The sequence below is a fragment of the Henckelia pumila genome, chromosome 1 (genome assembly GCF_033568475.1).
Source record: "Henckelia pumila isolate YLH828 chromosome 1, ASM3356847v2, whole genome shotgun sequence".
Classification (NCBI taxonomy): Eukaryota; Viridiplantae; Streptophyta; class Magnoliopsida; order Lamiales; family Gesneriaceae; genus Henckelia; species Henckelia pumila.
Genome location: NC_133120.1, coordinates 141,557,892 through 141,581,669, shown reverse-complemented (window position 1 = coordinate 141,581,669; position 23,778 = coordinate 141,557,892). Strand labels below are relative to the sequence as shown.

Sequence of the window (23,778 nt, the reverse complement as noted above, 5' to 3'; positions counted from 1 at the left end):
CATTGCATAGTTATCGAATATCGAACGACTCTCGATGTACCAATGGTTGTTGATTCGATCGGGATATTTGGATGAAGGGACCGTACTGTACGCTAACCAAAACCTACTGGTTCTCGCAGGCACTATCAGTGATACTTAGGGAATTATGGGGCGATGTTGCTAGGCGCTCTTACCATGATTCGATGGGTAATTCAGAAATTGTTGTTCCGAGTCACAAGGAGTTGTGAGCCCACAGCTAACTGTATCCCTGAACCATTGAGGGTCACACAAGTAATGGATTACTAATCCCCGTTGAGATAGTTAAATTTAAAGAGTTAAATTTAGCAAAAGAGAAGTTGAACTTCTTAACTAAAGGGAGTGGAATTTCCTAAAATGACATAGGGATGGGCATTTTTGGAAATCACTGAATTCGGATTCAGAAAAATTATCTTGACTTTAAAAGGTTCATAAATGGTTTCTGTGCACATTGGTGAAATCGGTTTATCAATCGGAGTCAAGATGAATTGTATATTAATTTCTATAATAACAGGCTTGGCTTGTTGGGCTTAAGTTATGGATAATGGGCCCTAAGGAGTTAGTGTCCTATTAGACATATAACTTAATCCAGTACAGAAATTATATATAGTAGATGGTGCAGTTTTCGAAAATAACTAATTGATTATCTTGCAATTTTCGAAAATACTGCAACACACACATCTACAGTTTTCGAAATATCCTAGATACAGTTCTATGGAGATTTTTGAATTCTGTCTCCTTTTTGAGAGACAGATCAAATCTGTAAATCTCTTCGATAAACATCTGATTGATTTCTAGTTAAATCAATCAGAGGATTTTAGTTTTCTGTTCGTGGACCTAATTCAGGAGATTGATCGAGCGAGTCATCAGTTATGGGATTTACAACAAGAGCAGATTAATCTGTTGGTGTCCATAATCAAGCCATAGCTTGAAGAGGTAAAATATTAATTGTTATTATTATTTTACATGTTGATTTTAATCGTTAGGATTTGATACCCATGACATGGAATTGTTCCATATAAGAAAATAAAAAATTTTAAACTTTCGCTGCTCCGGGTATCATATCACACTGATCTGAAAATGTGTTCTAACAGTGGTATCAGAGCCAGGTTGCTCTCAGATCAAATGATTAAAATTTATCGATTGTAAAAGCCTCGGGTTTGAGAAACGAAAACAAAAATTTTAAATTAAATTTCACGGGCAACGATTGGATCGCTGCCCAGGGCAGCGCCTGCCCGAGCCCCACGTGGGGCTACCCTGCCCCACGTGGCAGCCCGGAAAATTAAAGTTAATTTATTTTTTTTAATTTGAATTTTAAATTTTTGAAATTTTAGTTTTTGGTCCGATCGAAAATTGTTTTGATTGGTCCACGAGGCGTCGGATCAAATTGTTTGAGTCTGAAATTTTTAAAATTGATTTTTGGATAAATTTGAATTTTTGGAAAATTTATAAATTTTATCCGTTAAATTAGATTTTATAAAATTAATTATTTTGGTACAATTGATGATAAGATATGATCTTATGAATATATTAGATAAAATTTGATTTTATCTTTTTAATTAAATTGTCATTGCATGTTATCCAATGATTTAATTATTGAATTAAATATTGGATAAAAAGATGATCGATTGTCATGACCAATTTTATAGGTGTATGTTAGGTTGTTTACATTTGGTTTTTATTATTGTTGTTGGATTTTATTAATGGGCTTGGTTTATGGCCCAATTTGATTTGTCATATGTAATAAAAGGTGGGCTTGGTTTATGGCCCGTTCCCACCCTTAAATAAGTATCCCCTACTTGTAATCAAAATTTATTGTAAATTTATTAGATTTAATGGGAGATAAAGATTTGAAGACAATGGTGGGGCCAGCAGACAATAAAGACCGAAAAAATGTAAATTGAAAGCTCAATGTAATAGGATTGCATTGCATACTTGCATATCGCCTAGGATTGGACTTAGACTCGTGATTTGCAACCATGGGTCAATTAGTTATTGGGATCGATCATCCTTTATATAATATATGATATTATTTTTGTATGCATGTTTTAGACTAAATTGCATGAATCCCGCAAGCATACAAATTATTGAATGATGAGACAAATTTTCAAAATTAAAATCTCTCATTTTAAATATGACTTAAAATTGATATCAAGATTAACAAAAGGGAATTTAAATATTGTTTAAATGTTCCTGCCTTCCATCAACGATCAATGTATAAGATGCTACCCGTGGGCATGGTCCGGCTCATATTATTGGGGGGGCCCGTTCGTCGAAAAGTTGTACATTAGATCGACACATGTTGTAAGTTGGGTGGAAATCCCATGGGATTGGCTCATATTATTGTGGATCCACATGGAGACCGTCCATCACAACTTAATATTGATGGGTCATCTTGACATGTCACAATAAACGGCGTCATATTATTGGGCTCTTATTGGACATGAGATAAAAACATGGGGGTTGCTTTGGAAGCAATTGGGCTCTACCTTTTGAAAATTATGGTTGGCTGATATTATTCGGGACTATGATTTGTCAATTGGACTCCATGTTCCCACTAAGAAAACCAGTTTTTCGTTTTCACTAGAGGGTAGTAAAATCGTTAAAATAGTGGGAGTGAAATTCATAAAATAAATCTCGCCATATTTTATGTCTTAGTAAATTAATTAAGCAATCACTGATTATTGTCTGTTTCTTTTCAGTATTTCATTACAATGAATTCGCGCAATCCACTATTCTCGATTCTCGAACAAAACAAACTGACTGACGCAAACTATACGGAATGGTTTCGTAAGTTAAAGATTGTTCTAAGTTCGAAAAAGGTTTTCTACGTGTTAGAAAAGCCTCCTCCGAAAGAAGCCCCGGCTGATGTGAGTCCGGAAGAATTGGCCAAACTTGACAAATGGTGGGACCATGATGTCAAGGCCAAATGTTACATGCAGGCTTCGATGTCTGATGAACTTCAGAGGCGATTTGAGAATGCAGTGAATGCTGCAGACATTCACGATACTCTCAAGGAATTTTTTGGAGCTTAGTCAAGATCGGAGAGGTATGCCACCATTAAAGAGCTCATGACATGCCGCATGCAAGATGGGACTTCGGTCCGTGAGCATGGGGTACACATGATTGGGCTCATTGAAAAATTGGTAACACTCGATTTGACATTGGAGCACGAACTGAATGCGGACTTGTTACTTCTTTCACTTCCTTCGTCGTTTGAAGGTTTTATGATGAACTTCAATATGAACAAGATAGAGGCCACCCTTGAAGAGATGGTCAATATGCTTGTCACATATGAGGCCACATTAAAGAAGGATAAACCGGTATTTTTTGTTGGTTCCTCTTCTAACTCTAAGAAGGGGCCAAGTGGAAAGGGTAAGAAACGTTCTGCCCCAGCCAAGAAAATTGTGCCAAAGAAGAAGAATAAAACAAAGGTTTCAAACGTGCACAGATCTGAAGAAGTTTGCCATCACTGCAAGAAATCCGATCATTGGAAACGTAACTGCAAAGAATATCTCGAGCAGTTGCGAACTGCAAAGGGTAAGTTTTACATTGAAATAAATGTTTCACTTAATACTACTTCGTGGGTATTGGATACCGGATGTGGATCTCACATTTGCAATGATTTGAAGGTGATGACAAGAAGTCGTAAGCTTAGGATGGGTGAGACCCAGCTAAGGCTCGGAAATGGTTCTAGAGTTGAAGCCAAAGCTGTGGGAGACGTTTATTTAGTTTTGCAGAACAATTTTAAGTTACTTTTGAAAGATGTTTTATTTGTGCCAGATTTGGTTAAAAACATTATTTCTGTTTCTATGCTTGATAGAGATGGTTTTTCTTGCGATTTTGTGAATGAGATTTGTAATATTTACAAGAATGAATGTTTGATTGGATGTGGACAACTTGAAAACGATCTATATAACTTAAAATTAAAAGACGTACCAATTAATTATGTTGATAAACCGGCAACAACAAATAAAAGGAAAAACGATAGTCAAAACCCGGCAAACCTTTGGCATGCTAAGCTAGGTCATATTTCCTCAAGGAGGATGAACAAGCTAGTGGGAGAGGGCATGTTTGATATGTCTGATATTAACTCTCTACCAACTTGTTAGTCCTGCCTAAAAGGAAAAATGACTAAAACTCCTTTCAAAGGAAAACCTGAGCGTAGTCAAAATATGTTGGATTTGATCCATACAGATGTTTGCGGCCCATTTAGTATTGGTACAAAATTTGGTCACACCTACTTCATTACCTTTACTGATGATTATTCTAGGTACGGGTATTTATATTTGATGAAATATAAGTCTGAATCATTTGAAAAGTTCAAAGAATTCAAGGCTGAAGTAGAAAACAAACTAGGTAAAAATATTAAAGCACTTCGATCGGATCGAGGTGGAGAATACTTAAGTACCAATTTTTTGGGCTATCTAAAAGAGAATGAGATTCTCTCTCAGTGGACTCCTCCTATGAAACCTCAGCTAAATGGTGTTTCAGAGCGTCGCAATAGAACATTATTGGACATGGTTCGATCTATGATGAGCTTCACTGAGCTTCCACTTTCGTATTGGGGCTATGCGCTTGAAACGGCGGTATTGTTGTTGAACAATGTCCACACTAAAGCAATGAACAAAACTCCATATGAATTATGGACTGGCAAAACTCCTAAGTATTCGTACTTGAGGATTTGGGGATGTCCTGCTTATGTGAAGCAAACAGTGGGAGATAAGTTGGATAGTCGATCCATCTTATGTTATTTTCTAGGGTATCCGAAGAATTCAATTGGATATTATTTCTATTATCCTACTGAAACAAAAGTGTTTGTTTCGAGGAATACCACCTTCATGGAGAAGGAGTTCTTACTTGATAAGAAAGGCAAGATGATGGAACTTGAAGAAATTTGAAAAGAACCCGAGATACAAAATAACGATCTCACACCTCAGGAACCATTAAACGACATGCCTCTTTCTAGAAGATCCGAGAGGACTTCTAGACCACCTATTCGATATGGTTTACTTCTTGAAGGGGATCAAAGTGAATCCGACATTGGATGTGATCCAAGAAACTTCAAGGAATCAATTTCTGATGCGGATTTGAATTTATGGCTTGAAGCTATGCAGTAGAAAATAGACTCGATGCATACAAACCAAGTTTGGTCTTTAGTAGATCCTCCCGATGGAATTGTTCCAATAGGGTGCAAATGGATATACAAGAGAAAACTTGGGCCTGATGGTAAGGTATTGACCTACAAGGCACGATTGGTGGCAAAAGGTTATACTCAAAGACAAGGTGTTGATTATGATGAAACCTTTTCACCAGTCGCAATGTTCAAGTCCATAAGAATCCTTATTGCCATAGCAGCTTGGTATGACTATGAGATATGGCAAATGGATGTGAAAACTGCATTTCTTAATGGAAACATTAAGGAAGAGATCTATATGATGCAGTCCGAAGGATTCACATCCATGGGAAGCGAGCATAAGGTATGCAAGCTTCAGAGATCAATTTATGGTCTCAAACAGGCATCAAGAAGTTGGAACCAGAAATTTGATGAAACAATAAAGGACTTTTGTTTCATCAAGAACCCGGAGGAACCGTGCGTGCACAAGAAAGTAGTTAAGGATGTTGTGACGTTCTTAGTACTTTATGTTGATGACATCCTACTTATTGGGAATGATGTAGGGATGTTGCAATCAACAAAGATATGATTGTCAGGTAGATTCTCGATGAAGGACTTGGGTGAGGCGTCCTATATTCTAGGAATACAGATCTATAGAGATAGATCTAAGAGAATGATAAGAATCACTCAAGCTACCTACATCGACACCATATTGAAAAGGTTCTCTATGAATGAATCCAAGAGAGGACATCTACCTATGTGTCATGGAGTTTCTCTATCCAAGTCGATGTCTCCCAAGACTGATGAAGAGATAGAAAAAATGACACATGTACCATATGCGTCAGCCATACGTAGTATTATGTATGGGATGATATCTATCAGACCGGATGTAGCCTTTGCTCTGAGTGTCACGAGCAGATATCAGGCCAACCCCGGTCAAATGCATTGGAAAGCCGTGAAGAATATTCTTAAGTACTTAAGAAGGACTAAGAATGTATTCATGGTTTATGGAGGAAGAGAATTGAAATTGGAAGGCTATACCGACTCTAACTTCCAAAGCAACGTGGATGACTCGAAATCAACCTCTGGATTTGTATTCATGCTCAATGGCGGTGCTGTCTCTTGGAAGAGTTCCAAGCATGACACCACAGCGGATTCCACCACTGAGACAGAGTACATTGCAGCATCAGCTGCTGCTAAAGAGGCCGTTTGGATGAGGAATTTTGTCCAAGAGTTGGGTGTAATTCCTGAAGCTGTTGGTCCAGTTCTGGTGTACTGTGACAACACTGGTGCCATTGCTCAGGCAAAGGAACCAAGGTCTCATCATAGATCCAAACACGTACTGAGGAAATACCACATCATCCGGGAGATCGTGGAAAGAGGAGACATCACTGTCAAGAGAGTGACCTCTGCAGATAATATCGCTAATCCACTTACTAAGCCCTTACCAGGACCATTGTTTGACAAACATCGCAAAGCAATGGGACTACGTAGTATGACTAGTTGGCTTTAGGGCAAGTGGGAGATTGAAAGAGTGGGTGCCCGGTTAGCCAACTTGTGGCTAAGGGCTTTTATGACTCTATGTATAAACAATCTTTGTTTAATATAATTTATATTCATTAATGGCATTTTCTTTATCTTTCTTCATATTGTTATATTATGATATACTTTTGTTGTTTTGATAAACCTTGAATATACTAAAGTGTAAGTAAGATGAGATAGTGAATAAAGAGAGATCACTATCATGAAACACATCTTATAGTCACTGTATATTCTAAACAGTTCCTAGTCAATTGAGCCGTTCGCAAATAAGGATAAGGATCGCTCGAGATTGAGACTAGCATTTGCGATGCCTAGTACCACGTTTCATTGGTATGGAACATAGAGATGTTCGAAGCATGCAAATGGATATTCATATGATGGATGATTGAACTACCCTATTCGGACTATCCAAGTGGTTTTCATTTATTGAGTGGATAAGTCCGCGGTTTTGGTTGTACACCATTAGTCCTTACTACTTGAAACATCATGGAGACTCTATATGATAGTACTACACTTTGACTCGTTTACCGACTCTATGAGGGTCATCAGGTGTTAGGATTGGGTACAGTTACGATACATATAGGAGTCGATGCTTTGTTGTCAAGGATTCACCACATGCTTGCGAGTGTGGATATCCTATGCGATCTGAGGAGATATTAGTGTGACAAATCTCTGGCCAGAGTACTCGATGTGATTTAGGTTACTTGGTTTCCTAGTAGCACATGCGATGTCACTATTTGATCTTCAAGATGCATTGCATAGTTATCGAATCTCGAATGACTCTCGATGTACCAATGGTTGTTGATTCAATCGGGATATTTGGATGAAGGGACCATGCTGTACGCTAACCAAAACCTACTGGTTCTTGCAGGCACTATCAGTGATACCTAGGGAATCATGGGGCGATGTTGCTAGGCGCTTTTACCATGATTCGATGGGTAAGTCAGAAATTGTTGTTCCGAGTCACAAGGAGTTGTGAGCCCACAGCTAGCTGTATCCCTGAACCATTGAGGGTCACACAAGTAATCGATTACTAATACCCGTTGAGATAGTTAAATTTAAAGAGTTAAATTTAGCAAAAGAGAAGTTGGACTTCTTAACTAAAGGGAGTGGAATTTTCTAAAATGACATAGGGATGGACATTTTTGGAAATCACTGAATTCGGATTCAGAAAAATTATCTTGACTTTAAAAGGTGCAGAAATGGTTTCTGTGCACATTGGTGAAATCGGTTTATCAATCAGAGTCAAGATGAATTGTATATTAATTTCTATAATAACAAGTTTGGCTTGTTGGGCTTAAGTTATGGATAATGGGCCCTAAGGAGTTAGTGTCCTATTAGACATATAACTTAATCCAGTACAGAAATTATATATAGTAGATGGTGCAGTTTTCGAAAATAACTAATTGATTGTCTTGCAATTTTCGAAAATACTGCAACACACACATCTATAGTTTTCGAAATATCCTAGAACAGTTCTAAGGAGATTTTCGAATTCTGTCTCCTTTCTGAGAGAAAATTCAGTCTGTGATTTTTGGAAAATTACATTCTGAATTGACAGATCAAATCTGTAAATCTCTTCGATAAACATCTGATTGATTTCTAGTGCAATCAATCAGAGGGTTTTAGTTTTCTGTTCGTGGACCTAATTCAGGAGATTGATCGAGCGAGTCATCAGTTCCTGAGATTTACAACAAGAGCAGATTAATCTGTTGGTGTCCATAATCAAGCCATAGCTTGAAGAGGTAAAATATTAATTGTTATTATTATTTTACATGTTGATTTTAATCGTTAGGATTTGATACACATGACATGGAATTGTTCCATATAAGAAAATAAAAATTTTTAAACTTCCGCTGCTCCGGGTATCATATCACACTGATCTGAAAACGTGTTCTAACACTTTTTACAACCAAAGTTTGATGGCTAGGGCTTGAGAGCGAAGAAGAACAATATCAAGGAGGAATCGCCCCAACCAAGCTGAGATTTTCTTATTCCTACCAAGATCTTTATTTTCATGATTTCAAACATTGATTTAGTTCTTTGTTTTGTTCTTATGGAATAATTTCTTTTAGATTGAGACCACAATAGGGCCAAACAATATTTTTTGATATTGTGTTTATTTTCAAGAGATTATTTTCCTTCATTTCAATTATTTATTGATGTTGGTTTAATATTTCTTGTGAATAGTTTGATCATTTAATCACATGTTTGTTGATTAATCATACATCAAAAGAGAATTGATTAAATATAGTTTCAAAGACGTCAATCAACATATGGTTAAATCGACTAGAAATAGTATTCGATTTCAGTATGCGATTTTAGGTAAAAACTGAAATTCTATCGCAATTTAATATGTTTAAATCTAATTAAATTCAATTAGAAATAGTTGGACTATTAGATTTATATAGAATTATTAATTCCAGAAATATATTGATAATTAATTTAGGGGATTTCATCGTGATTGTGTAGAAATTTAATAATTAATTGGATTTTAACCTTGCCTACATATTAAAGTTTGGTACCGTTGTGTGTCTTAATCTTTTATTTTAATTTGATATTTTTTCTTGATCATCAGCTGTTGTTAGACTTAATTGACAATTGTCCTAGTTAATTATATTCAGATTTATTTTCATCATCTTCCTTCTTTATTTATTTTGTGTAGTTTAATTTAAGTAGTTAAAATTATAGTAATTAAATATTAGTCTATGTGGGATCGATACTTGAACTCATCGTTCATATATTATAACTTGACCTAGTCCGCTTGTTAGATTTATGCCCAACCAAAATTGTCGGTCATGTTTTTGGCGTCGTTGCCGGGGACTAATTTATTTAATATTAGAATAAATTTCTTGCTTGAGACTCGACAATTTTTTTCTTCTTTTCTTTGTTTAATTTATAATTTGTTTTACTTGTGAGGTACTAGGAGATGGATGATCGACAGGTATTCAAAAGTTTTGCCCAAAAATACTCAGAATCATTCTATGCTGCTTGAAGAAGATTCAATGATTTGACAAATAAATTTCGATTCCATGATTTTTCAAACTACACTCTAATACAAATTTTTTATGTTTGTTTGGATGAGACAACAAGGATTTGGGTAAATCATGGAGCTAGCTTTGGAAACTGGCAGTCACTTGTTCAACAGAGATTACAACAGTGTGATGCACTTGTTAAATGATATGTCTTATTTCGACTACCATTGACATTGTGATCCTTCACTTCATTGTTGGAGTTACCAATATCCTTCAGAATTAAACTGCACCAATTTTTCGAACCAACCATTTGAGCATCAAGAAGAGTGTATCACATGTTTTGATGGTAATGTGGCCCAGTTGGAGAACATTGTGAATAATTAGACAGAGATAAATAATTTCTTAGAAAGAAACATCAACTCTTTGAATTTCTTGGATTAGCAGATGAAGCTTCTTATAGAACTATTTTCTGAGACTCGCCAAGAGAATGAAACGATTTGTGTTGACCAATTTGCGGCCAATCATGTGTGGTTGGATGATGACAACCCAAAAAACATGGTTTGGGGAGTAATTCAACTCAGGTTGAAACTTCATGGGAATGTGATCCTGCAAGAGTAATTGAGCCAGATCAAGTGGTAATATTATTTGAGGAATCTTCATGCAAAGATGAGCCAAAAATGACATTGGAGGAGGAAGAAACATATAAGGTGAAACATTTGAACTCGTCAATGGTCATTACATGTACACCATTAAAAGATCTGTTCTTTCCATTGATGCCAACTCCACAATATTACATCTTCTATGAGCTTAAGCTTAGATTTGAAGTCTCTTCCCTAAATAATCAGTTCATGTCGATTGTTGTTGGAGCGACGAGCTTACAATGTCAATATCACGCCAAGCTTCAGGGCGTACAAAGTCAAGACCCATACATAGAGTCGTATGATACTTACTATGGGCGGCAACCGCTTTTTGATGGTTGCTTCTGTAAAGTCAGGCTATAGACTATAATTTAGCGCTAACTGGGTGGCAACCCAGTGTTTTTGTTCTACTTTCTCGTTTTTTCTATTTTTCTTTATTTTCTATTTTTATCAAATGATTTGTTTTTCTTTTCTTGGTTTTCAGGTTTTGGGATCTCAGCGTTGATTTGGATGTTATAGTTGAAGAAAATTCAAGTGTGAATTGATTGCTACAATGTATCACCCGCATCCACCACCGTTCTAGTTCAGATATGTTGCCCCAAGAAAGATTTTGCTACTAGATCGAGAAGGACAAGGAGACCGAGGAGTGACCAGGGGAGTCTTTGTTTTTATTTTCCGTTTTTCCTTTTGTTGTCTTTTGTTTCTTGTTTCTTTGCATTGGTTGTTTTGAGTCTTAGAGTTTGAAGCATTGGGGGCAATGCTTTGAATAAGTATGGCGGGTTTAGTTTAGGTTAGTTTTTTTGTTTCATTTTGTTGTGCATGTTGTTGAATAAAGTGCATTTTTGCGTTAAGTCGTTCATCGTGTCGTGTTGTGTCAAGTTTGGATTGATGAAATGGGAGTCGATGATGATATCAAGCACGAAAATTTGTTGTGATGAATATTTTTTCCCTTGATTTAAAAAAAAGAACCTCTTATTGTACTATGAACAAATTTTTGCACAACTATTAAACCTGTGAAATGTACTAAGAATGATGAAGTTGAGACTGCTTGACCATTGCACGACACTAGGTGTTTAGGAAACTCAAAAGGTATCTTGTGAATTTTGGTGATACTCTAATAGTTCACTTATTATCTCGTTTTTTTTAGACTAAGAGATTGAAATCTTAATCCAACCAAGTCTTAGCTAAGTTTGCGGGTAATATATGGGATTGCGAATAACCTGGTGTAAAATCCGGTGGTGCGTTAAAAATATGAATTGCACGTATTTTTTAAAATTCCAAGCTTGAGGGAGGTGTGAATGTTGGGTAGCTGAAAGGAATGGATACGTGCGAGGGAAATTTGCACCAATGTCTTAATTCAGTTATTGTGCAGTCGTAATAACTGATTCTACTTGAAGTACATAACACTAGAATAACAGCACACACGTTCACGGTAGCTATGAGTGTTGAATTTGACTGAGGCTTGATTTTTTATCTAGGTAATCGTCCATAACTTGATATTGCATATTTTCATTCATCTATTTTTTTCACTTGTTATTGCTCGAGGGTGAGCAAGACTTAAGCATGAGGGATTCATAAGTGTCGTTTTTATTCATTATTTTGTGATATTTTCGAGTCCATTTAGCATGGTTTTCATGTCATTAGGTTCATTGATGTTTGATTATATTTGTTATTAATGCATTCGGATTACTCCTCGCTATCTCGGTTTTGAATGTAGATACAAAGAAAAAATTATGATTTTTGTAGCACAAAAGAAGAGCCTAAGCACCAAAAAGAAGCACAAGAAGGAATTATGAAGCAGCAATTGTCAAAAAATTTATTTTTGATGCTAGATAGTAAAAATCAAATCTCCACCGTTCAAAATGTAATACAAGATATTTTAAAGTTGTTGTCCAAATTTTGGCTTGATCAGATGGCTAGAACTTTAGATATAATTTTTTCAAGAATTATGCGCGAAGAAGAAAGGCCTAGGGCGCCCCTGCGCCCTGTAGGATGAAAATCTACGCGAGAAAAAAATTTTGGGCAAAATTTTGGGCGCTCGAGCGGGAATTTCTTGCACTCCAGCGCGCCTAGAAGAATTTTTATGGTTTGAGGCAGAAGTTTGGGCGCTCGAGCGGGCACTTTTTGCGCTCGAGCACGATCGCGAGAAGGAATTTTTTATTTTGCGGACCCTTTCGAAAAGGAAACAAAGTTTATGAATTCTAGGGTATATATATATATATATCAATTTTCTATCAAGTTTCGGGGACTTTTGACAACCAACACTACAATAAAAATGCTAATCAACAACACTGAATCAACAACGGTTTTATGTCAAAACTGTTGTCCTTCACCCTATAACAACGGTTTTAATTAAAACCGTTGTCGTTTTGGGCGTTTTTTGAATAAAAAGACAACAGTATTTTTAAAACTGTTGTTTTTGGGGGTATAAGACAACAGTTATTTAAAACTGTTGTCTATAAGCATTTATATTGGGCCTACGAAAATAGTGTTTATTGACTGTACGTGGTATATGTGTGTTCTTTTAAGATTAAAAGAAAATGGTTTTAAATAGTTGTGGCCATCGAATTCCCTTTTCCCTTTTCCCTTAACCCTTAACCCTAGCTGCTCAACTCTTGCCATTGAATTGCCGTCATTTTTGCCTGAATCCAAAAATCAATTTATGGATTTTGTTCCCCACAACATAATCTTCATTTGGAGCCAAAGATCGACTAATTTGATCTCCTTTACATGCGATCAAAGTGCTGCCGCGACCAGCTTCCATGTGCTTCTTCTCCGGCGAGTTCCATATTTGGGTCTTCAGCAAACAAGGTTGAACCTAATTCTTCTGCTCAGACCTCAGACACATAAGTTTTTATTTTGTTTTTTACTTGCTCGATCATATTAGTGTTTTCTTTTGGCTTCATTTGACACTTGTTGGACCCAATGTTTACAATAAATAAACCGGGCCTCTCTCTCTCTCTCTCTCTCTTTCTTAGTTGACACTTACAGTGGAAGTCGCGGAAAGGCTAGAATGAGAATGGAGAAGCTTAGATGCCGAAGGATCTGATGCGACGCAGTCTTCACCGAAGAAGAAAATCAGGAAGATTCTTGTACTTATCACGATGCTGTAAGTAATCCTTACCTCTCTCTCTTGTTTGATTCGTGTGTGTTTGAATTTTTTTTGGATCTCATTTATTTTTCAGTTAATTTACGTTCGATTACATGATGAATTAGATCGTCGGTGAAAGTTTATCTGAGTATTTTTGAGATTTTGCGCCGGGAATGTAGAGTTGGCAAATGATAGTAGGATTGATATCCGGCAGAATTCTTACTTGAATTTTTTCATGGTTTATGCTTTCAATTTATTTACCTAATGATGTACATTTTATTGCTTGAATCATGCTTTGGTTTCTTTCTTTAGCGTGTAGTCTTTTTTCTTCAGAAATGGAAATACTAATAGATTTTCTACATATCTATGGTCAATTAGACTTTGTTATTTCGGTTTTATCTAAATGGTAGAAAGTAATAGCGATTGAAAATTATACACAGAAAATAGAGTGGTGTGGATAATCACTAAGCGGATTCCAAGAAAAACATAGAATAACAATGGAGATGTCCGCATAAAGGATTGTTTGATTAACTGCTCCTGTTATTATACATTATTGGCATGCCTTGTCTAGCTTGTCATTTATTTGGAAGCTTAAATGGACCTGAAGCTTATGCAATATATTTATAACCTTGCATTTCTTGATAATCACTAATTTAATGTCTCATAATCATTAATTTAATGTCTCCTGATGTATGTCATGCTTCAACTGGGAGCCTTCTCTTAAACCAGGGTGTAAGTGATATTTTCTCTAACTTTCTCCTTGACGGGTTGACAAAACTGCCTTATTTTCTGAAATTTTAAAACTAATCACAGAAGTGTCTTTAACAACACAAAATCCATGTTAGTTTTTTCTTTTGTTTTTTACTTGCTCGATCATATTTTCTATTGGCTGATTTTGATGTTCGAAGGTTTTTATTTTAAAAAAATTATTGTTCAGGTTGGTCTGCTATGGTGATATGGGATCACGTGTTTTCCTTCTTGCTTTTCATGCTGGTGTTTGGGGATGTCAAGGTTGAATTATGCAACTTGAATTTTTCACCATGGGACATGGCAGCGAGAGGGCCTAGTCTATTGCAAACTTTAGGAGTTTCGAAGATATTTTGGATATAAACACAACTTTGAAAATTATTTTAGATGTTGAACAATATCTTGAAAGGTGTAAGATATTAGAGTTGGGCCAGCAGTTGGCCATATTGTTTGTATTAATTCGGTGTGTTTTGGGGATATTAACGTATCCTAATAAATAATTATATTTTTTTGTGTATATATATTTTTTCTTTAAAATGGAAAGCTAACTTTCAATTAAAAATTCAGGAAAGGTAACAAAAAAGACTATTCTACTGCAATATTGGAACGGAAGGAGTTCTTTAAAATATATGTGTGGTACAGGGGAAAAAACGGAAGTACATTGTTTGCGTTGTTCGATGGGTGAATTAGAAATCAGTCCCTAAATCCAAACATATATATGTTTTCAGTCCTTTGTCAGTAAAAAATTTGTTTAAACTCCCTGGGCCCACATTTTTTTTTCGGATGAAAATCGGTACAAAACATTGAAAATATGGTACGAATGCATGATATTCGAGCACTAATTGTTCAATATCGAGTACAAAAAATAAGATTTTGAGTATAAAATTTGAACATCATTACTAATATGAACTTTAATATATGTTTGAATACTAAAAAAATCATACAAAGTCGGTACAAAATAATGAAAATATGGTACGAATACATGATATTGAAGAACTAATTATTCAAGACCAAGTATAAAAATAAGATTTTGAGAGTAATTCGTATCATCTTTATTAAAATTAACTTGCAATATATGTTTGAATACTCAAAAATAATAAATTTGTACCAGATCTAACACATTTGGTACTCAAAAATCATATATTATACCATATTTTCAAAGTTTTGTACCGATTTCCATCAAAATAAGATAAATGTGTCATTAATATCAATATTTTCTTAGTACTCAAAAATCATATATTTGTACCAGATTTACCACAGTTGATACTCAAATATCGTGTATTTGTACCATATTTTTAACGTTTTATACCGAATTTTATCAAAAAAATTATGTGGACCCAGGGAGTTTAAACTATATTTTTCTGACAAGGGACTGAAGATGAAATTGTGTTTGGGTTTAGGGACTGATATCTAAATTGCTGATGTTGGATCATATTTTCTGTTGGCCGAGAGGACAGTGAAAATCCAGAGACTTCCAGGTAAGGTCAGTGTTTTTTCGTTTTTATATTATTTTTTAAATAATATGAATATCTTAATTTCTTGGTAGTCTTGTACAGACCCACATCACTCTGAACAAACACTTCACGCTTCAAACAAAAAATAAGGAAAAGAGAAACCATGCATCTAGCCACGACGTTCAACTTCTCCCGTTTATTGACCATCGGCGCCACCTTACAGCGTCGAAAAGATGTTCGACAGCCCTGCATCTAGCCACGACCGAAAGCCCTAAATCCAATCTCTGAAATTGTAAGTTTTGAGCACGAAATTATGCCCCAAAAAGAACTTTATATTAGTAGTTGTTATTGTCTCAGATCCCATCGTCGCAAGACACATTCTCCTTGAAACTGGGTGTTCTTGCAGATATATTGGAACCAATAATGGGAAAAGGGCTCATATCTGCTGATCTTGAAACTTGGAAATAGAGAAGAAGAGGTGATCTCCATAGGAAGTCTTAATATAAATTTTCCAAGCATCAAACATCAGGGCTCGTAATGTGCGTATGTCAGCTGAGGGATTGGCTGTGCAAATGATGCCAGATGAGCGGCACAACAAGGATGATATCTTGAAACAGGCTGATATTTTATCTTCTTTTTTGTTTGTTTTTTGCGGTTTAATACACTTCTCTGGGAAATATCTGATATGATGGCAGTTGGTGGAGCTGAAAACGGAGAAACTTATAATGGGCATTTGTTGAATTGTGATACTTGGTTGAATATCCATCTTCAAGAAGTCATATGTACCTCAAAGGTAGTGCATGTGTTTATCTATTTATGCTTTATTAGTTATGTTGATTATCTATTAAGTTAGGCTTCTTGTATATGTAGTTGATGCTGATTTTTTGGGTGAGATAGTTAAATCATCAGTTACATTTTTATTCACTCCCACATTGAAATTAAAGCTCATATAAATTAATGGTAATGGCCTCTTGGGATGGATAGGATTGTTGTTTATAAAGCTAGCTGTTTGTCTTTGAATCATCATTCCAACAAATGTTGATAGGAAGATCAATTTATTTCATTCAAATTGAGTATTTGACTCCATTATACATACCTCCATTTCTTTTCAATTCGACACTAATTGAGTTGTCAATAGCTACTGATCCATTATAAATCAATCCCCTATTTGTGTACTGATCCATTGAGGCTATCATCACGTTAAAGGATTTGATTTCAGAAATACCTTTTGTTTAAAAATATTGATCAACAATATATATACTATATATATGCACGATGCATTATATATCTGTCCAGATCGAAAGAATTTATGTAGCAGAGAAGTGTATGCTCATTATTTCTGCATCTTTGTGTGACTTGTTTTTGCCTTCAACTGAACTTCCTGGTCAGAAGACAACATTTAAAATAACCGTGTATGTATATGTATGTATACATATACACATGTTTATCATGTTTGTTGTTATTACCTCATATATAGGTGGTTGTTCTTGTCGCTGCTTTGATGGGCACAACAGGCCTTCTCAAGGTACTGCACCAGCTTTAAAAATTATAACTTCTATCTTTATTTACTTTACATTTATCATTAATTCTTGTAAACCTTCAGTTCACTTTAAATTTGTGGTATTTTGGTCTATTCATATTTGAATTGTGTTTATGATTTTTGTTTTTGTTTTTAATAATTTACAGTTTGGAGATACAAAGTAAATGATAAGATATTGTTGCGGCTTTTATGAAAGTCTCGAGTCAAGAAAGTAAAATTGTTGTCTTTTTCTTCAAAGTCAACAGTTTTTAACCGTTGCATTTAAGCGTGAGTTTTAACAAAAAAGCCTTCAACAGCAGTTTTAAACCCCCTACGACAACGGTTTTTAACCGTTGTCTTTAGCCTTTTTTCTTGTAATGTGCAAAGTTTGACAGCTAGGGCTTAAGAGCGAAAAAGAACAACATCAAGGAGGAATCGCGCCAACCACGCTGAGATTTTCTTATTCCTACCAAGATCTTTTGAAACGATCCTAAATCTTTTACTGAAAGTCTAAAATTTTAAAATAAATAAACGTGAAAAATAAATTTTTTTTTTTTGCACTCTACAAGAATAATAACTCATATTACTATTCACCAAACATAAAAATATTTTCATAAAATATCATTAGTTAATTAAACAGTAAATATCTGAAATGCGAAAATAGAGGATAAACATCCTCAGCTAAAACTTTTAAATTAATCACAGCATCATACTTGTTTTCCAACAAACTAAAACATTATCTAGAAGTTCTTAAATTTACATCTAACCAATATATAAAATAAAATACATCATAATTATATGTTTAAATAACATCTGTGGAAGACTAGCATAGGTCGGAGGGATGTGCCAAGCTCCCATCGCATTCCACTCAAGAGTCCCGTCCCTCGATCTCAATATCAATACCAACTGCACCAAAAAAATGTAGTGAGCCTAAAGACTCAACAAGTATAAAGCTTTTAATAGCAAATACTAAATAATATATGCACATGCCTTTAAAATAATTGTAATCAACTACTTTGAAACTTTACTTGGAAAATGCTTTTAACTAGAAATAAGACTTGAACTAAAAGAGGTCACATGCATTAAAACTCACTCAACTTGAACTTAAAACTTGAAACTTTAACTGAAACTCATGCTTGAAATTTTAACTGAAACTCATGCTTGAAACTTTAACTGATCTTACTTAAAATTTTCTGTGAATTTAGATCCTCGATTGTGACTTCTGGTTCGATTGATCAATCTATAGCTATAGTAATATGCTGGTAAGGAAACCAAGAATATTTCTGTAGTAGCCCGGTTTCATTTTACAAGATTAAATAATTTTAAACATGTTATAAAATGACATATAATTTTAAAAGTGTCAAAACATGTTTAAAGATTCCTTATTTGGTGAAAATAAGTGAAAAATCAGATCCGAAACGTCCAAAAATGGTAGGAAAGGTCTTGGGGGTCTCAGACAGTCCAGAAGCAGCCAAACGAGAACGTTGCATCCGAAGTAGAACATTGCGTCCGATGACGAACGGACGCAACGAACCACCAATGGACGCAACGTTACCTGTCAGGGACAAATGTTCGATTTTCATGAAATTGGATCGACGTGTGGCAGGACAGGTGGAGAACGGACGCAACGTTCCTAGAACGGACGCAACGTTCTCCGTCTATAAATAGGGGTTCCGAGAGCCACATTTTCACACCAAAATCATATCTTCTCTCTCGGTTTCTGCTTAGTTTTAGGAGTTTTGGGGTGTTTCCAGCCTACCTAGGCTTGGTCCGGAGGTTGGCCAGGTGCTCGGGGTTGCGGGGGAGCGGTGCCCAAGTTCTGGGGAAGTCGTCATCAGCGGGCTGACGACGGACGCAGGTATAGCTCTGACTCCTTATAGTAAATAGGGAGTATGCTATAGCATAGTTAAGGCTTTTAGAATAAAATTATAATGCATGAGTACTTTGCATTGTAGTGCGGATTATAAGCTTGGACATAGTGCTGGTCTAGCTTGCCTAGTTTATGAGGTACGGAAAGTATTATTCGAGATATCCAGATTGAGTATGCATGTATTATGTGTTTGCATGGATTATGTGATTGCATGTTTTATATGCCTTTATATACAGCATGTCATGACTGTATGTTGCATACATGAGCATATTGAGCTTTTACCTTAGAAGTATCCTGTAGTAGGGCGCTCACCCTACGAGTTTGTGGATGGTTGGATACGTAAGTCTTGTGTCAGGTCACCTTTATGGTTGGACACATGTACTAGTATCAGGTCACCATTATCCACTGAGTATATGAGTCACCTCCTGATGCGACGGCGCAGCGTGCTATATACCCTGGGCCCGGTCTTTGAGCTTGTTTCTTGACCTGAGAGTCTTGGTACCTAGTTCACTTGCATACATGCACACATAACACCGCATAATCATACTATCGTACTGAGCTTATCATGCTCACGTCCCGTACTTTGTTGTATCTGGACACCCTATTCCATGGGGCAGGTCTGCGGCTGGATGAGGCGGGTGGTTCCAGGAGAGCTTAGGCGATGGAGGACCAGCAGGGTTTTTGTCTAGGCTTTTGTTTCAGTTGTATTTGGGTTAATACACTGGATTTTATTCGATATGGTTATAAATAATATTTTGTTGATGTTTAAGTTTTCCGCTGTTTAATTTCTGATTTATTTAATTAAGTTAAATGCATGCTTAAGCTTTTGATTAGTAGGTGATCACGGTACGAGTCTTATCTGAGCCTGCTTTGTATTCTCGGATTCGAGATGCTCAGATGGCTGATCCGAAGACCCAACGTTTGGCTCGTTTATCCAGGGATGATAGTTTGTCTGAATTCCACTATCAGTCAGATGGTTTTCTTTGTTTATCTGGCCGTATTGTTGTTCTGGAGGATGATACTCTGAGGGAGAAGATTTTATCCCAGGCTCATCGTTTTAAGTTGAGTATTCATCCGGGGAGCAACAAGATGTACAAGGATTAGCGTACTAGGTTCTGGTGGAAAGGAATGAAAAGGAGTGTGTATCTATATGTTTCTAGATGTTTGGTGTGTCAGCAGGTCAAGGCAGAGCACCGACGACCTGGAGGGTTGCTTCACAGTTTACCTATTCCTGAGTGGAAATGGAAGTTGATTACGATGGACTTCGTGACCCATTTACCGGTGAGCTCGAGGAATTGTGATGCTATCTGGGTTGTGGTGGACCGACTCACCAAGTCAGCACATTTCATTCCTTATAATCGGGACTACAGTTTTGACAGGATGGCACGGTTGTACATCCAGGAGATTATTCGATTGCACGGAGTGCCTGTGAGCATTGTCAGTGATCGAGACCCCAGGTTTACTTCCAGATTTTGGGGGAGTCTTCAGCGCACTATGGGTACTACTCTTAGCTTGAGTACAACATATTACCCAAAGACTGACGGACAGTCAGAGCGCACGATCCGTACTCTTGAAGACATGTTGCGAGCATGTTCTATGGATTTTGGTCCAGCATGGAAAGATCAGTTGCCATTGATTGAGTTCGCGTACAACAACAGTTACCAATGCAGTATTGGGATGGCTCCGTTTGAGGCGTTGTATGGGCGACGATGTCGTACTCCAGTGTTCTGGGAAGAAGTGGAGGAGCGACAGGTTGAGGGACCAGAGTTAGTCCAGCAGGATGTTGATATTGTTGGAAAGATCAAGAAGAGAATTAAGGTTGCGCAGGAACGACAGACTAGCTATGCGAATGTTAAGCGCAGACCTTTGCAGTTCGAAGTGGGAGAGAAAGTGTTCCTGAAAATTTCCCCATTTCGCAGGATTTTGAGATTCGGTCTCAAGGGTAAGCTATCTCCTAGGTACATTGGTCCATTCGAGATTGTGGAAAGTGTTGGAGATCTGACTTAAAGGTTTGCGTTACAGTCGTATTTGTCAAGTATCCACGACGTGTTCCATGTTTCACTGTTGCGACGGTATGTGGCAGATGAGTCTCATATCTTACAGTCGTCTGAGGTATAGTTTGACTCGGATTTGACCTACGTGGAGATATCTTTGTGTATCTTAGGTCATAAGGATAAGGTGTTATGCAACAAGACCATTCCTCTTGTTCTAGTTCAGTGGAAACGCCGAGGCACTGAGGAGGCCACTTGGGAACTTGAAAGTCGTATGCGTACAGATTATCCAGAGTTATTTTGAATTGTCGTATTTTTAGATTGCAACTTGTAAAATGAATCAGTTTGAATAAAATATGTTTATTCAGTATTTTACTGCATTCAGTACTTAAGATTGTTCGAGGACGAAATATCTTAAGTAGGGGGAGAATGTAGTAGCCCGGTTCTATTTTACAAGATTAAATGATTTTAAACATGTTAGAAAATGACATATAATTTTAAAAGTGTCAAAACATGTTTAAGGAGTCCTTATTTGGTGAAAATAAATGGAAAATCAGATCCGGAACATCCAAAAATGATAGGAAAGGTCCCGTGGGTCTCAGACAATCTAGAAGCAGCCAAACGAGAACGTTGCATCCGAAGCAGAACATTGCGTCCGATGCCGAACAGACGCAACAAACCACCAACGGATGCAACATTTCCTGTCAGGGACAAATGTTCAATTTGCATGAAATTGGATCGACGTGTGGCAGGACAGGTAGAGAATGGACGCAACATTCCTAGAACGGACCCAACGTTCTCTGTCTATAAATAGGGGTTCCGAGAGCCACATTTTCACACCAAAATCATCTCTTCTCTCTCGGTTTCTGCTTAGTTTTAGGAGTTTTGGGGTGTTTCAAGCCTTCCTAGGCTTGGTCCGGAGGTTGGCCAGGTGCTCCGGGGTTGCGGCGGAGCGGTCCCCAAGTTCTGGGGCAGTCGTCATCAGCGGGCTGACGACGGACGCAGGTATAGCTCTGGCTCCTTATAGTAAATAGAGAGTATTCTATAGCATAGTTAAGACTTTTAGAATAAGATTATAATGCATGAATACTTTGCATTGTAGTGCGGATTATAGGCTTGGACATAGTGCTGGTCTAGCTTGCCTAGTTTATGAAGTACGGAAGTATTATTCGAGATATCCAGATTGAGTATGTATGTATTATGTGTTTGCATGGATTATGTGATTGCATGTTTTATATATCTTTATATACAGCATGTCATGATTGTATGTTGCATACATGAGCATATTGAGCTTTTACCTTAGAAGTATCCTGTAGTAGGGCGCTCACCCTACGAGTTTGTGGATGGTTGGATATGTAAGTCTTGTGTCAGGTCACCTTTATGGTTGGACACATATACTAGTATCAGGTCACCATTATCCACTGGGTATATGAGCCACCTCCTGATGCGACGGCGCAACGTGCTATATATCCTGGGCCCGGTCTTTGAGCTTGTTTCTTGACCTGAGAGTCTTGGTACCCAGTTCACTTGCATACATGCACACATAACACCGTATACTCATACTCTCGTACTGAGCTTATCATGCTCACTTCCCGTACTTTGTTGTATCTGGATACCCTATTCCATGGGGCAGGTATGCGGCTGGATGAGGCGGGTGGTTCCAGGAGAGCTTAGGCGATGGAGGACCAGCAGGGTTTTTGTCTAGGCTTTTGTTTCAGTTGTATTTGGGTTAATACACTGGATTTTATTCGATATGGTTGTAAACAATATTTTGTTGATGTTTATGTTTTCCGCTATTTAATTTCTGATTTATTTAATTAAGTTAAATGCATGCTTAAGCTTTTGATTATTAGGTGATCACGGTGCGGGTCACTACAATTTCTCCCGATCCCACATTGCCCCTTTATTGACAAGGAAACCAAGATCTCTCTTGTCCCTTCCCTGCCCGTCTGTTGGTTAGGGAAACGAGATGTCTCATGGCCCCATCCTTACCCGTCTGTTTGTCAAGGAAACCAAGATCACTCTTGGCCCCTCCATGCCCATTGGTTGGTAAGGGAAACCGAGATGTCTCCCGGCCCCATCCTTACCCATCTGTTCGGCATGTAAACTGAGACATCTCCGGGCCCAACATTGCCCATCTATAGTCACAATCAACTTTCCTCATTCAAAACCTTTCTCTTTTCACTTCATTACTCAACATAACTTTCTTGCATTTTTTTTTTTTGTAAACATGATAAAAATCACTAAGTGAGTCAACTTAAATAATCATGCATCAACACCTTAAAAATGGACTCCAAAAATATACGTGACACACTTTAAAATGAGAGCTTTAAATGATGCAAATGATGGTTAAGGGTGTTGCACCTAAATTGAGAATTAATTTCCTCAACTTCCTCTTTTCTCTAAAGTGGCGCAATCCGAGCACCGGACCCGAAAAACCTATAACTCGCTCATAACTAACCCGGAATGCTTCCACCTTGAACCGGCATCTTCAACACACTCTAAACTAACCCAAGGACCAGACCTTGACTCTCTGAGCTAACCCGAGCAGCCTGAACAAATAGGATTTCAGGACAGCCCTTAACTAAACCAAAAATCTGCGATAACCACACTAACTTGAAATCCTCCTAACTCGGTCATAACTATCCCAAATTGCTCTCCATTTGAACCGACGTGCTCGTCACATCCTACATTATACACTTCACATGCACTAGCCAAAAAATAAAATTTTGGATTTAAAATAATTTGTGATGCTCGAAAATCTTTAAAATAATTATTTAATAAATTTCCTCTAGTTTACTACATAAATCTCAAAAATAA

The 23,778-nt window shown here is 36.9% G+C and overlaps 1 long non-coding RNA gene across 1 annotated transcript; it reads left to right on the top strand.

The window, feature by feature from the left end:
* The first annotated feature begins 15,704 nt into the window (after nucleotides 1-15,704).
* LOC140876002 (uncharacterized) lies at nucleotides 15,705-19,070 on the top strand. The gene is made up of 3 exons (XR_012148633.1): nucleotides 15,705-15,870; nucleotides 15,985-16,371; nucleotides 17,056-19,070. It is a non-coding gene; the product is annotated as an uncharacterized lncRNA (long non-coding RNA).
* Nucleotides 19,071-23,778: the final 4,708 nt, after the last annotated feature.